Source organism: Prinia subflava (genome assembly GCF_021018805.1).
Source record: "Prinia subflava isolate CZ2003 ecotype Zambia chromosome W unlocalized genomic scaffold, Cam_Psub_1.2 scaffold_49_NEW, whole genome shotgun sequence".
Classification (NCBI taxonomy): domain Eukaryota; kingdom Metazoa; phylum Chordata; class Aves; order Passeriformes; family Cisticolidae; genus Prinia; species Prinia subflava.
The window spans coordinates 888,156-903,364 of NW_026960616.1; the positions used below are offsets into that span (position 1 = coordinate 888,156).

The window sequence follows — 15,209 nt, forward strand, 5'->3', positions numbered from 1 at the left end:
GGTGTTCCTGTGCTGGCAGGCAAAGAGACTTCAGACGCCGGTGGGGTGCTGATGAGGTGAGGGTTTATTTACTCAGGGAGAGGGGAAGGGAAGGGGAGAGGGGGAAAGGGGGAGAGGGAAAGGGAGCGTCCGGACGGCTCCAGGGGAAGAGGGGAAAGAGGGCGAACCCCCTTGCGTTAGCATTCTTATCACAGAGGTTCAAAGGGGCGCGGTAACATTCTCCAGCCAATGAGGTTACAGATAACTTGATACTGCAGGGAGGTTACAGACTTGGGATAAACCATACATTCTCCAGGGGTGAGCTAGAGCAAACCATTTCCATAAAATGCAATCCCACATTCTACAGTAGACAGCACTTCTACTCCTCCCCTTTGTTTTTCTAAAAGTGTTTTCAGTGACCTGTGTGCTCTTTCTACTATAGACTTGTTGCCCGATCCGAAGAAAACACAAACAACCGAAGTCGTTTATGCGGTGCTTTATTGAGGGCCCTGGGAGCCTGGGACTAGCGTCCAAAGTCAGAGCCCCATCTCACAGAAATTTTACAGGGTTTTTATATGTTTCTTTACATGATTTCTTCATCGTAACAAAATCTTACTTAATTCTAACACCTGGTACTATTATCTTCTTGACATTTAGGTTCCTGCCAAAAGGTACATTCCTTAGATAAGTGATTATCTGTTAGCTACACTGCTTACATTACAAATTTTACTATAATAGTTCATCTGTAGGTTATACGCGGCCTACCAAGCCTTAGCATGACTACTACTAATGTCAACTATAAGGTTCTCTACTAGCTAAATACAGTTTATTTTAATCAAATGGCAAAAACTCCCCCCTTTTGAGCATTCTTCAGTCTTCTGCAAGGATGCTCAATTCTCAGTTGTCATCGGGTCTTTCAAATGCTGAGTTCTCTTGCCCAATAACATCTTCATATTTCGGAGGAGTCGAGTGAGACAGTTGCATCTCATTGGTTCTTGTCAAGGCTTTCATCACTCTTCTGGTACGTTTTGTTTCTTTCTTGATGACACCTAAAACCCACTTATATACTAGCCAAACAATTAATAACAGAATTACAATCAACAAAATGTACTGTATTACAGACGAAACCCATCCAGAAATCTGAAGCCCTAAAGATTCAAAAATTTCTCCGATCCAATTATGTTGTGCTTCCTTTTCAATATCTTTTGTTTTGGATTCAACGATTTCTAATTGAGAGATATCTTTTTCTACTTCAATAGTCATGTTTGGAATATGGATGCAGCAATGATCAATTCTTGTTTTTAGATACTGACACACACCATGCTCTTTCAGCTGGAGCATATCCAGTGCCATCCTGTTCTGCAAAGTCATTCGGGATGTGGCTTGTAATTGCAAATTTATATCCTTGAATCCTTTTTTAGTGGCTGCTGCTAATCTTTCAGTCTGCCCTAGCAACTTGTACAGCATCTCTCTGTTCCTATAGGTGGCTATAGGCGCAAATAGTGATTCCAAAGCCCATCCAAATTTAACTCCGCCATCGGGTTCGTGCCATTCATTTTCTAACTCAGTGAATGCATCTACTTCTCTTTTCTTCCGGTTGGATTTTAATTTTGATTGCTTCCATAGGGGACAAAGAGTGGGGATTCCTAGAGTAATTTGTGTCACAGGCCCATCTATAGGAATATGTGTGGTCCATTGTCCATGTCCCATTACCCAAACTAAGTTTCCTGGACTTTTAATTGTAGTGTCCTTACAGCTTACAGCTCTCCTAATTCCGTTACTCCAAAGTGAGTTTACTTTGTCCAGTACTGTATGATTGAATCTCCTGCATTCACATCCCCACTTAAGTAGTACCCTAAGAGGAGCTAGATTAATCTGACTTTCAGGGGTATCACATGTAATAACTTTAGTGCAGTTCCAATTTTCTCTAGCTTCTTTAATTTCTCTTGTAGACGTTTCTGTCTTATAGACTTCTAACAGGGTTTTATTTTTACTCCCTGTCGATTGTATACACCAACTCACTGCTCCAATATAGCTGTAGTGTTCTAGTAAGCTCGGACCCCATACAGTTTTCCAATTATCCCAAATCACTTGTTGCTGGCTTATATTTTCACACTTAACTTCCTGGTAAGGTTGCTTTGTTCTAACTTCTACATCTCTAGCAGCATACAAGGCTGCGTTCCAGACATTCTTTTTGACCGTCACTATTTATCTTTCTTTTCTTTCAATGTGACATACAGTAGATATGTTTTCTGCTACCTCATGTGGTAATGGAATGGGAATTATTCCCCATGGAATTGGTTCTCCTGCCGCTTGTGGAAGTGGCAGGCATGCTGTGATTCGGGATACGTTCTGCACCATCCCAAAATCTCTAATCAGCCCTATTATCAAATTTTCTCGTTCATGACTTTGGTGTACAGCTACTTCTGTATCTTTTAGCTCTCTACGCCTCTTTCCTATTGGGGGTACTATGTGAGGGGGTCTGGTTCCTTGTCCAGCTTCTACAATTCTTATTCCATAATCGGCCTCAATTCCACATATCACTAAACACAAGTATTTTCCTTCAGTAAGACCAATTTGAGGGTTACTAATGTTCAACCATCCTATACCTTTTCCAGATTTCTCCCACCAGCTAATTCCTTGGTCTATCCTATCCCATGACTTTGGCTTGTTTTCTTTCCACCATTTGACTTGCAAAGTCTGATTACATTCCTGTTTTAACATGAATGGGCAACTCATCTTCAAAGGAAGTCCATCCCACATATCTTGTCCAGTCCAGGGGGGTTTTATCTCTACAGATTCCTGGGATGGAGCATCCTTCCACAACTTCCAGGGCACTATTCTCAATTTAATTTGCTTATAATCAAAGCTTTCTTGGGATTTTACAATACACATGTACCTTTCCATATCCTCTTGGCTGACTCGCTTCAGCTGTAATGTGGTGTTTCCTTTTTGTGCATCCTTATCCCAAACTGTAGTAACATTTGCTTCCGGATAATCAGCACCTTTCTTCCAGGTTGCTCGCACATTCCGGGCTTCAGTTTTCTGGTTATTTGTTATTAAACAGGTCAGGTTCGCATCCATTCCTTCCATGACACCGACCACTGGTTCGGTAACTGCAACTACAATAGAATCAGAACCATTAACAAGGATGGGTTTTGTCAATACCAATAACAATATAATTAAAAAATACTACTTTCCGCGGAAGATCATCCGCGTGGGAGAGACTAACTGAGTCTCCCATTGTACAGGGACTTTCTTGACCCGAGTGTAATGGATCCATGAGTCGATTCCTTCGACCTTTACTGCCGTGTAAGTTGTCAGAATCACTTGATGTGGGCCGTCCCATGCTTCTTTCAAGGGGTGGGTGGACCAGTTCTTCACTTACACTTGGTCTCCTGGTTGAATATTATGCACCGGATTCTCCAGTGGCATAGGTCGGTTCCACTGCAAGGTTCCCCTTAAGGCATTAAGGATTTTATTTAATGACATGACATAACTGAATATTGTCTGATCACCTTCCACATGCAGATCCCCTTTTAACACAGTAGCATGGTATGGTTTCCCGTATAGAATTTCATATGGACTAACTCCCACCCGCTCCCTGGGTTTGATTCTGATTCTGAGCAATGCTAACGGCAATGCCTGTGGCCACTATTTTTGCCTCTTGGCAAATTTTCTTAATTTGTCCTTTAATTGTTTGATTCATCCGCTCTACCTGGCCACTAGATTGAGGTCGCCATGGGGTGTGTAAGTTCCAGGATATGTCTAGCACCCTAGCCACCTCTTGTACAATTCCTGCTATAAAATGTGGGCCTCTATCTGATGACAGTCCTAACGGCACCCCAAATCTTGGAATGATTTCCCTCAACAGTGTTTTGACCACTTCCTTTGCTTGATTTGTTCGGCAAGGGAAGGCTTCAGGCCAGCCTGAAAAGGTGCATACATATACTAAAAGATACTTGTAGTTCTGTGCTTTCGGTAACTCTGAAAAATCCACTTGCCAGTAATCTCCTGGTTCTGGTCCCATCTGTAATTTCCCCAGCTGAATCTGTTTCCTAACTATTGGGTTATTCCTTAAACAAATTGGACACATGGCATTCACTCGTTTTGCCAATGTTAACATCTGGTTAGAAATCACTTCTCTTTTCAAAAATTTTACCAATGCTTCTGCTCCCCAATGGCATTTATTATGTTCTGTTTCCAGGATTGCCTTCATGATTCTGGCAGGCACTACAACTTGTCCCATTCCTGTTACATACCATCTGGTTGCATTCTTTTGGGCTAGCAGCAATGCTGCCAGCTTTTCATCGTCTGGAGAGTACTTTGGTTCCTGTAATAGATGTGGGGTTACTGGGATCACCTTAATTGGTATCAAGGCCATCTGAGTCCATACTTTTCTAGCTACATCCCTAGCTGTCCAATCTGCCATCCGGTTCCCTTCGTAAATTTTTCCGTCTTCCTTCTGATGTCCTCTAACATGCATCACAGCCACCTTCACAGGTTGGTGGACCGCATCCAGTAGAGGAAGAATTTCAGTTTTATATTTGGTAGTCACTCCTTGAGAGTTCAACAACCCTCATTCTTTCCACAAAGCTCCGTGAATATGTACAACTCCAAAAGCATATTTAGACTCAGTCCATGTGTTTACCTTTCTCTCCTTGCTTAATTCCAAAGCTCTTGTTAATGCAGTAATTTCTGCTTGTTGGGCTGAGGTTCCGGGAGTCAAGGCTTTCGCCTCTACCACAGTTTTTATTGTTGTTACAACATACCCTGCATACCTGGTTCCATTCTCCACAAAACTGGATCCATCAGTAAACAATTCCCAGTCCGGGTCTTCCATTGGGGCGTCCTTTAAATCGATTCTGCTAGCATGCACCTGTTCAATCACTTCCATGCAATCATGTGCCAGTTCTCCTTCTTCCTGCTCACTGCGGAGAAATTCTGCTGGGTTAACATGATTAGTCATTTTCAGCTCCACATCGTCCCGTTCTCTCAGGATTGCTTGGTATTGTAGCATCCTGCTGGACGAAAGCCAGTGACCCCCCTTTTGTTCCAAAACTGCCAGTACCATGTGAGGCACAAATACCTCTATTTTCCTCCCCAAAGTCAATTTTCTGGCCTCCTGAATGAGGATCACTGTGGCCGTAACTGCCCACAAGCATGACGGCCATCCAGCACTAACTGGGTCCAGTTGCTTCGAGAAATATTCCACCGGGCGTTTCCAAGATCCGAGTCTCTGAGCCAGTACCCCAAGTGCTAATTTTTGCCTTTCATTCACATATAACTGAAAATCCTTATTCAGATCTGGGAGGCCTAACGCAGGGGCCTCCTTCAAGGCCTGTTTTAAGTCCTCAAAAGCCTTTTTCCTTTGTCGGTCCCAGTGTAGCTGCGGTTCTTTCAGGGCCTCATATAAGGGCTTAGCTAAGAGCCCAAAATTCAAAATCCACAGCCTGCACCATCCTACCATTCCTAAAAAGGACCTCAGTTCGTGGTGGTTTCTCGGCTGTGGTATAGCACAGATAGCTTCTACTCGATTGATTCCTAATTTTCTCTGACCCTGTGTAATTTCACATCCCAGGTAAATAACACTTTGTTTCACCAATTGGGCCTTCTCCTTTGATACCCGGTAGCCAGCTTGGCCTAGCATGTTCAACAGTGCAATTGTCAACTTGAGGCAAATTTCTTGTTCTTCTGTTGCTAGAAAGATATCATCTACATACTGCAATACCACATAAGAGAAAGGAGATTCTCTTACCTCCGTTGTCTTCCATACTTCCAATTCCTTTGCCAGCAGATTTCCAAATATTGTAGGACTGTTTTTGAAACCTTGAGGTAGCCTAGACCAGGTGAGCTGTCTCTTTCTTCCAGTGTCGGGACTCTCCCATTCAAATGCAAAATATTTTCTGCTTTCCAATGCCAGAGGGATGCAGAAGAATGCATCTTTGAGATCAATCACAGAAAACCATTTAAATTTTTCTGACACAGATGTTAACAATGTATACGGGTTAGCCACCACTGGGTGAATGTCCTTTACTATTTCATTAATAGCTCTCAAATCTTGTACTAACCTATACTTACCATTTGGTTTTTGTACTGGGAAAATTGGAGTGTTGTATTCTGACTCACTCTCTTGTAAAATTCCTTGGGCTAGGAACTGAGTGATCAAAGGTGCTACCCCTTTTCTTGCTTCCAATTTGATTGGATATTGTTTTACCCTGACTGGTTTTGCCCCTTCTTTTAGTTCTACCACCACTGGCTCCGCTGCCTTGGACCGTCCTGGATTTCCTGTTTCCCATACCCAGGGAACTACTGCATCTTCAATTTCTTTAGGTATTGGAGAGGGGTCTACTTCTCTAATCACAAAAAGCTTAGCAATCTCCTTTTCTGGGAATTCTAATTTCACCCTACCTTGATCAAAGGATATCTTGACATTCAAAAATGACAGTAAATCTCTCCCGAAAAGATGTTTAGGGGAGTTGGGCATATATAAAAATTGGTGATCCCATTCTTTTCCTCCAAATCTTAAATGTGAAGGCTGCAAAAAGGGTCTTTCTTCTACTTGTCCTGTAGCCCCCACTACCTGTATGGTAGTGTCACTCAAAGGTCCTAACCGTTCATTCAGAACAGAATGAGTAGCACCCGAATCTACTCTAAATGCCTGCTTTTTCCCATCAACTTCGAGCACTACCGTCAGACCTTTCTCTAGTCAGCTTTGATTCTGATAGTTGCTCAACACCAATGCTTGGGCGACCCCTTCTGGATTCATTGGGTAACCCCCTGAATTACCAGATGCCCCTCCCAGCCCAGTTTTCACAGGGCACTCATTTTTCCAATGTCCTATTTGTCGGCAGAAAGCACATTGATTAGAGGCAAGCCCCCCTTGTTGGAGTCCTGGGGAAACCATCCCTCTTCCTCTTGTTCCCATATTTTGAAATCCTGCCCTTCCTTGCCCTCGACCCCGCCCGAAACCACCTCTACCCCTTCCTCTACCAGCATTCGTTTGCTGCAGCACTGCCAACAGGCTCGCTTGTTGCTTTTTGTTAGCTTCTTTTTCTCTGTTATTGTAAACCTTCCAAGCTATTTCCAGCATTTTATCCAAATCCCGAGTATCTTGTCCCTCTAATTTCTGCAGTTTCTTACGAATATCTTCCTGGGTCTGACCTAAAAAGATTAAGGCAAGCTGCAACTTTCCTGCTTCACTGTCAATTTCCAAATCTGTGAAACGTCTGGCTGTTTCTTTAAGTCGTTCTAGAAACGCCGAGGGTGATTCATTCTTATCTTGTCTAACTGAATACAATTTTGACCAGTTTAGTGTTTTGGGCATTCCAGTCCTAATTCCTTCCACTAACAACTCCTGATATTCTCTGATAGATTCCTTTCCCTCATTCTCATTCGGATCCCACCCTGGATCATCACTGGGCACCAAGTCTCCCAAAGTTCTTCTGCCTGGATGCAGCCTGATCATTTCCCGAGCACGCTCTTTCATTGCCCGCAGCACCATCTCCCTCTCGGTGGAGTCCATTAGGGTGTCTAACAAAACTTGCATATCGTTCCAATCTGGATTCTGTGTTTTAATAATCATTTTAACCACCCGTGCCACTCTTTCAGGATTCTCACGGTAACTCCCTGCTGACTGTTTCCAAATCACCAGATCTCCTGGGGAGAAAAGTACTTTCAGAAGCACCTTCTCTCCTTGGGGTCCCATAGCTTCCCTTAAGGGAGCAATAAGCTGGGGTTCCCCATGATTCTTTCGTCCCTGTCTAGTTCGTGCCGCAAGCGGGGTGTTTCGCCGATTTTGGGAAGAAACGGGGGAAGGGGTTGGGGGACGCACAACAACCCTCTTAGTATTCCCTGGTATTACTGTTATATTTGCCACCTCCGCCTCCTCCTCTTCCTCTTCTTCCTCCTCTGCACTGCTCTCCGGTAACGCGGGATACAGGGAGGAATAGGGTGAAACAGAAGGGAGGGGGGAGACAGCAGAAGGGGGTGAGACAGCAGAGGACGCCGAGGCAGCAGGGGAGGGTGGGGCAGAAGGCGCTCCGGGTGACACCATTAAAGACAAATCCTCCTCTGGTCGAGAGGTTAAGGCTAAGCCCTGGACACATTTAGATTTCCCTTTACAGCCCCCGCACCCAGATTCTTTCATCTCTAATACCATAATGCTACATTCAGTCTGCCACTCCTTTTTACTGCGCAGTAAGTAAAACAAGTCTAAATACTGTACCTCATCCCATTTTTCGTTTTCCTTCAAATACTGCATTAGTGAATTCAGGGTATCATAATCCACAGTACCATTTTCTGGCCATGACGGCCCCTCTCGCTCATATTCTGGCCACCAATGATTACAATATTCAATCATCTTGTCCTTACTCATCTCTTGGAAAAACCCTTCACTTTTCCACCTCTTCAATAAACATCCTAACGGAGTATTTTCGGGTATACCATTAGAGAACTGAACCATAGACTTAAGAGCTCTAAATGGCATTTTGAATCGATTTCACCTACAACTGTACAACAACTCAACAACAACTAATATGCAGCAGCGTACAAAACAATAATAACCCCAGTCAATATTGACAATTCAACAAATCAATCACACCATATACTCACACTCACACAGCAAAATAAATACCAGAATAAATACCAGACCAATACCAACTTGCCGCTTCTCGACGCCGCGAGGGGCTAGTGCCAGACCTGCGCAGCTTTCGCCGAGTCTGACAGCCGGCGCCTAGGCTTCCCAGACCAACCAGACGTCTTAGCCCAACCCTGCGAGGATCGCCGCCTCGTCTTAATGGGCAGGCACCCAAACCAGAAAAATAAAGCACCTTCAGGCTTACCTTTCGCAGTCGTCCGCCAGGCGCAGGGGTCGGGCACGAACCGATGACTCCCCGAGAATCACTCGGTGCCGGCGTGGAGTGGATCGAAACGCGAACCGCCCCTAGCCACCTCCGGAGTCCTGCCGCGGTCGCCAGAAAACTGTTGCCCGATCCGAAGAAAACACAAACAACCGAAGTCGTTTATGCGGTGCTTTATTGAGGGCCCTGGGAGCCTGGGACTAGCGTCCAAAGTCAGAGCCCCATCTCACAGAAATTTTACAGGGTTTTTATATGTTTCTTTACATGATTTCTTCATCGTAACAAAATCTTACTTAATTCTAACACCTGGTACTATTATCTTCTTGACATTTAGGTTCCTGCCAAAAGGTACATTCCTTAGATAAGTGATTATCTCTTAGCTACACTGCTTACATTACAAATTTCACTATAATAGTTCATCTGCAGGTTATACGCGGCCTACCAAGCCTTAGCATGACTACTACTAATGTCAACTATAAGGTTCTCTACTAGCTAAATACAGTTTATTTTAATCAAATGGCAACAGACTGACCTGTTGATGAGTGAGGTATTCCTCTAGTATGTTTGACTCCCCAAATGTTGAGAAACTGGTGTAGTTTCTGGGATATATATGCTGGTCCATTATCTGTCTTAATTTCTTGTGAGATGCCTAGTGTAGCAAATGCTTGAAGAAAGTGTTTGATTGTATCTCTGGTCTTTTCACCATTATGTGCTGAAGCATAAATTGCTCTAGAAAAGGTGTCTATGGATAAATGTATATGTTTGAATTTACCAAAAGACTGATATTGTGTTACATCAGTTTGCCATAGCTGGAGGCTATTCAAGCCTCTGGGATTTACTCCTGTTGCTATGGCTGGGATGTCTAATTTTTGACAGTCTGAACATGTCTGAACAATTGCTTTTGCTTGGTTTTGTGAGATACCAAACATTTTTGTCAGTGTGGATGCTTTCTGATGAAAGAACGCATGGCTTATTCGGGCTTGTTCAATAACATTAGGCAATGTGTTCTGTATTGTTATTGCTAGATGGTCTGTGACTGCGTTACCTTCTGCCATAAAACCTGGGAGGATAGTGCGATCTACTATGTGTGATAAAATACAGCTGCTGTCGGGATGAAAGAAGAAAGATTAGTTTCTTAAGTAAACAGTATAACTGATCATTTGGAACTTCTTTGAGCAGAGATCTCTCTGCTCTTTCTACCACACCTGCAACATAGAAAGAGTCACTTACTAAGTTAAATGGAAACATAAACTTAGAAAACACACGCACAACAGCTGCTAGCTCCACTATCTGGGTGGAGCCTTCTATTTTCTAGATGTCCGATTCCCATTCTTCGGTGTTAGGATCTTGCCAGGTAATTACAGATTTCTGAGATTTCCCTGAGCCATCTGTAAAAAAGGTGATTGCCTCTAAGGGTGTGTAACTCCTTAGAGGTTTTTCAATTAATTTTAAAGGTGAGTTCAAGAGTTTGTGCTTTGGGTAGTGACTTGAAATTTTACCTGCAAAGTCTGCAAGCAGCAATTTGCAAGACTTCTGAGTTTTGAATCAACCATTCTAAGTATATGGATTTGACTGGCAAAAATATTTCTGAAAAATCTTTGCCTGAAAGAGAAAACATTCGAGATCAGGCTTCATTATGAATTGAGACATAATTTCAGGGTATGTTGTTATGGTTTTACTCATCTGTCGGGACAAAAAGACCCATTCTAGTATTACTAGGTGGTCTTTCTTTGCCAAATCCCATTCGAACATTAATCTATGAAGTTGGGGGCTTTCTCCTAAAACTGCAAATAAAAAAGAGAGGTTAGGATTATAACGGTGTGCTTGACGCGACTGAATGGCCTCAAACACTTTTTCTAAAGCATTCTGAGCTTCTTTGGTGAGTTCTCGTGGGGAGTTTAATGCTGTGTCTCCTTTTAATAAATCAAATAAAGGGATTAAGTCTCGATTTGTGATACCTAACTGAGGTCTGGTCTAGTTGATAGTTCTTATGAGTTGCTGCATCTCATTAAGAGTTTTTGGATTGCAAAGTAGCTGGAGTCTTTGTGGTGTAATGGTCTGTTCTGTAATTCTGTAACCTAAATACCTCCATGGAGGGAGTTGTATTTTTTCTTGGACTATAGTAAATCCTGCTTTCTGCACTGCCTAGATGACATGATCTGATGTTTCTTTCATAGATGTTTTTTCTTCAGCTGCTATCAAAATATCATCCATGTAGTGCAGTATGAGGGAATGTGGATGTACATGAACTGGAGAGAGCATTTTTGCAACAAACCATTGACAGATGCTGGGAGAGTTGCACATACCTTGTTGCAGGACCTCTCAATGATATCTCTAACAGAGCTTGTTGATTGATAGATGGAATGGAGAAAGCAAACCGTTGTGCGTCATCAGGATGCAAATGAATACTAAAAAAACAGTCTTTTAAATCAATAACAGTTAAAGTCTAGTCCTTAGGGATCATAACAGGTGATGGTAAACTTGGTTGCAAAGACCCAATTTCAACAATAATTTCATTAATCTTTCGAAGATCATGTAACAACCTCCATTTTTCACTGTTTGGCTTTCTGATTACAAAAACGGGGGTGTTCTATGGGCTAGTAGTTGGGACTAGGTGTCCTTTTTCTAATTGTTCTTGTAATAACTGTTCTAGAACTGCAAGTTTGCTGGCAAAGGCCATTGGTTTTCCCAGATAGGTGTGTCAGAAGTCCGTGTTAGTTTTAAAGTGTCTTTTTCATCTACAGCCCATTTTAGAAATTTGTCTCTATCTTCAGACTTCATTGTGACAGGATGTCTCTTCCCCACAGCACTATATCTGCTCTTACAATGAATGGTTTTGTGGTTGCAATGCAACCTTCGGGGCCTTCAAATGTCACTGGGTGCAAGCTGCGAAAGCTGTCACAGTGACCTCTAATACCTACCAACTGATCCAGCGTAGGTACAGTGGCCCAGTCTTGCGGCTAGGGGTCTCTCGAAATCAGAGAAACATCTGCACCCATGTCAATCAGACCTGTGAGGGTGATGGTCTTCCCGAGGTGCTTGAGGGTACAGTTGAGATATAGCTGCCTGCGGCTGATCTTTCTCGTCCAAGCGATGAAGTATGTGTTGTTGAGGGATTCTGGTAGGAGAAAAGCTTGCGCTATGATTAGTCCTTTGGGTAAGAAACATGGGGGGTCAGGACAGATAACTAAAACAGTGATTTCCTGTGAGGATGTTACAGACAGTACGGTTGGTAATACATAAAAACTTTCAGCATTATTTTTACTTACTCCCATTATTAAAAATTCACAGGATTGTGGTAGAGGTCTTAACTGTCCTGTAGAAATTGTATGGTGAATGCAGTTTGTTAGCATTACTGGGTGGGCTGTGCACAGCTCTAATCGGGTGTGCACAGCTCTAATTGGGTACCTGGGGGCATTGTGGCTGGTAACTCGGATATGAGTTGCTGCAGCTGTGGTCCTGGCCGTCTGAGGTGTTTTCTGGCATGCTGGACAGGGTTTCTTGTGTCTGAGCGCTCCACTGTCTCGCGCTCCTCTGCCCGTTTCCTGAACTCTGCCATTTGAAATCTTGTGCTGGACGAGAACTGTTAGCATTTTGCAAATGATTCTTACAATTACAGTGTTTTAAGGGTGGCTTCCTCTGAAGCCGTGGGCAACTGTTTCTGAAGTGTCCTTTTCTCCCACAAAAGTGGCAAACCCGTTTTCGACTCTGCTGATTATCTACAACTCCTTTAAATGCAGCAAGGGCTTCTGCTAGAGTCTGTGCTTGAAGCTTTGCAACCTTTTCTTGTTGTTTTAGGGTGTTTTCTTGTGCTGTGGTGATAGCATTGGCTAGAACTTCAGCTTGTAGTGCTGCTGCATGTTCAGGGGTATTTAAGCGATTACATGCTTCAACTAGCTGGGCTATTGTTGGCTCTGGGTCTTGGGGAAGAGCATGTAGTATTTTTTTGCAGCTTGCATTTGCATTAGAAATTGCTAAGCATTTTAATAGTTCTTCTCGTGCCCACTCTAAAGCTACTTGCTTGTCCAGGGCTAATTTCAAACGATCTAGGAACTTGATATAGGGTTCATCAGGACCTTGCTTTACTTCAGAAAAATCTAAGTCAGGCTTATTGCCATCAGGTACTTGTAACAATGCTGTCTTGGCCATTTCTTTGATATCATTTAGAACTGGCCTTGTGAGGGTTTGCACTTGTCTTTGTGGATCTACATTCACTCCTTCCCCTACAAGCTGCTCAAGTGTTAAGGCTGCAGTGGCTGGATTTGTGGCATAGTCTCTTAAAAGCTGATTTAAAGCACGCTTCCATGCCAATTCTCATAAAGAATATTCAGTAGGAGACAGGAGAGATGTGATTATTTGTTTTAGATCATGAAGTGTTAGTACATTGGCAGCAAAGGTGGCTTGTAATAGACCTCTAAAAAAGGTAGAGTCTCTTCCATATAACTTTGCAGTTTTGCAAAGTTCTTTTATTTCAGAGAAACTTATTTGTTCCCACTGGGGATATAACCCTGCTCTATTATATCGGACTGGAAAGACTTTGAGTTTTGAAAGGATATCCCACTCCCCGTCTCGTGCTGCTTCCTTCCTTATCTTGTGCCGGGGATCTATGCTGACTGATGAATCCTCCAAATCATCAGACAAGCTGCAGGACGTGTGGGAAACTTTCTGATTTATCATCGGAGTTTGTTTACTTTCCTCCGGCATGGGCGCCGCCATCTTGGGGGGGGCGAGTTCCGGGATGTCACATCCGGTTCTCACGCTCCTCACAGCCAGGCTGTGGATGGCAACCCGGGGTGGTGCCTGAGACTTGGGACTGCCCATGGAGGGGGAGCTTCCCGTGCTGGAGTGGGAGGAGTTGAGTGACACATCGGACTGGGCGTGCCACAGGGTCGGGCTATACTGAGCCCTCCCACGTGGAGCTGCAGCCTTTGCCTCAGAAATATGGAGGGTGCCATGTGTTTCTTTGTTCTCTGAGCCCGCATTTTCAGGGCTTTGTTCAAAACTCCCGCACTTAAAATTAACGGACCGGGATCGCCCATATCTCGTACCAGGAGACTGAGGGGGTGGGGAAGCCGTTCGGAATGGAACCCTAGCCCGCGTGGCCAGTGCTGGCACGGGTCCCACTCTGGGGGACTGAGGAAGGCACGGGGGGGCCTTTGAACCCTCCCGTGCCTGCTTCTCGGGAATATATCAAACCGTATTTTTCTGGGACTTGGATCAGAACTTGGATTTTTGTCTTCACGTCTAAGGTGAGTAGGAGCCTTTTTTCATTTTACTTTCTGGACTCCTTTTTTATGGTCGCTTTTAGAAGCATTTTGCCAGGTTTTTCTCTCTGCAGTTTCAGGTGTTTTTGCACTGCCGAGCCTTTCACTGTCTTGTGTTACAAAGTCTAACACAGTTTCAAAGATGGGTCTCAATTTTAAAGCAGATTTTTTCTTTGAATTATACAACTTCAATCCTATTTTGTCCCAAAATTCTACTGTTAATGCTTCAGCTGTATTAGTGTCCGGGAAATTTTTATAGACCCATTTCACGAGTTTTTTAAGCTCTTTCCTCTCAAACTTATAGTCTTGAATAGTCAGTTTATAATTAAAATAACAAAAGGTGTCTCGCTGTTCTACTGATTGCTGGGTCCCCATTTCACTCACCAGAATGGCTCTTGTGATCACCCAGCGCTCTTGGTTTGTCCCTGACTCTCTGAAATCACTCGGTGATTAGCTGTTCTGTCTCCAGCACGGCCAGACTGCAGCTTCTCTCTTCTGAAGAGTAATCCACCTCGTACTAGAATCGGTGTCCTGGCAACGACCCCTTCTCACCGGTATAGGGGTTCAGTCAAAAGGCTCCCTCTAAGCATTTTTGACCCAGAAAATGTTGTTTTATTTTCACGACCAAAAAAACCACCACAAGCAAGCTTTTAAAAAAACGAAAACCAAGAGCAAAACGGCCTAGCTGACGTAAGGGCTCTGTCAGCAAAACTCCAACTAGGTATCTTAATATAAGGTCCCAGTTCAGAGCGCCATGTATTGAGTTTTCTCTCAATACCTCCAAGGGTCCAGCCAGCGGAGAAATGGCTTAATAAAATAGCGAGACGGCTTCTCAGGATATGCTTTGTAAAGTAAAGGTTTTAATAACAGCAAAAATAAACATTACAAAATGAAAAGAGATAAGCCGAGCACAGTGTACTAAGCACAGTTACACTGGCTAAGGCATTCCCAAAAAGCCAAGTGCACCTCTTGTGCAGGCTCTTTAATACTCGATGGTCTAGGTGGGCTATTTGGCACTTTGCCCAATGAGATTGACACTAGGTTTTGAGATGCACTTCCAAAGCCCTATCACTGTGTCTGTGCTGGTACTGAGCCAATTGCAACA

General features: G+C 43.5%; 1 pseudogene; it reads right to left on the reverse strand.

The window, feature by feature from the left end:
- Positions 1 to 15,209, reverse strand: part of LOC134565264 (polyadenylate-binding protein-interacting protein 1-like) — a 51,276-nt pseudogene that overhangs the window by 19,556 nt on the left and 16,511 nt on the right.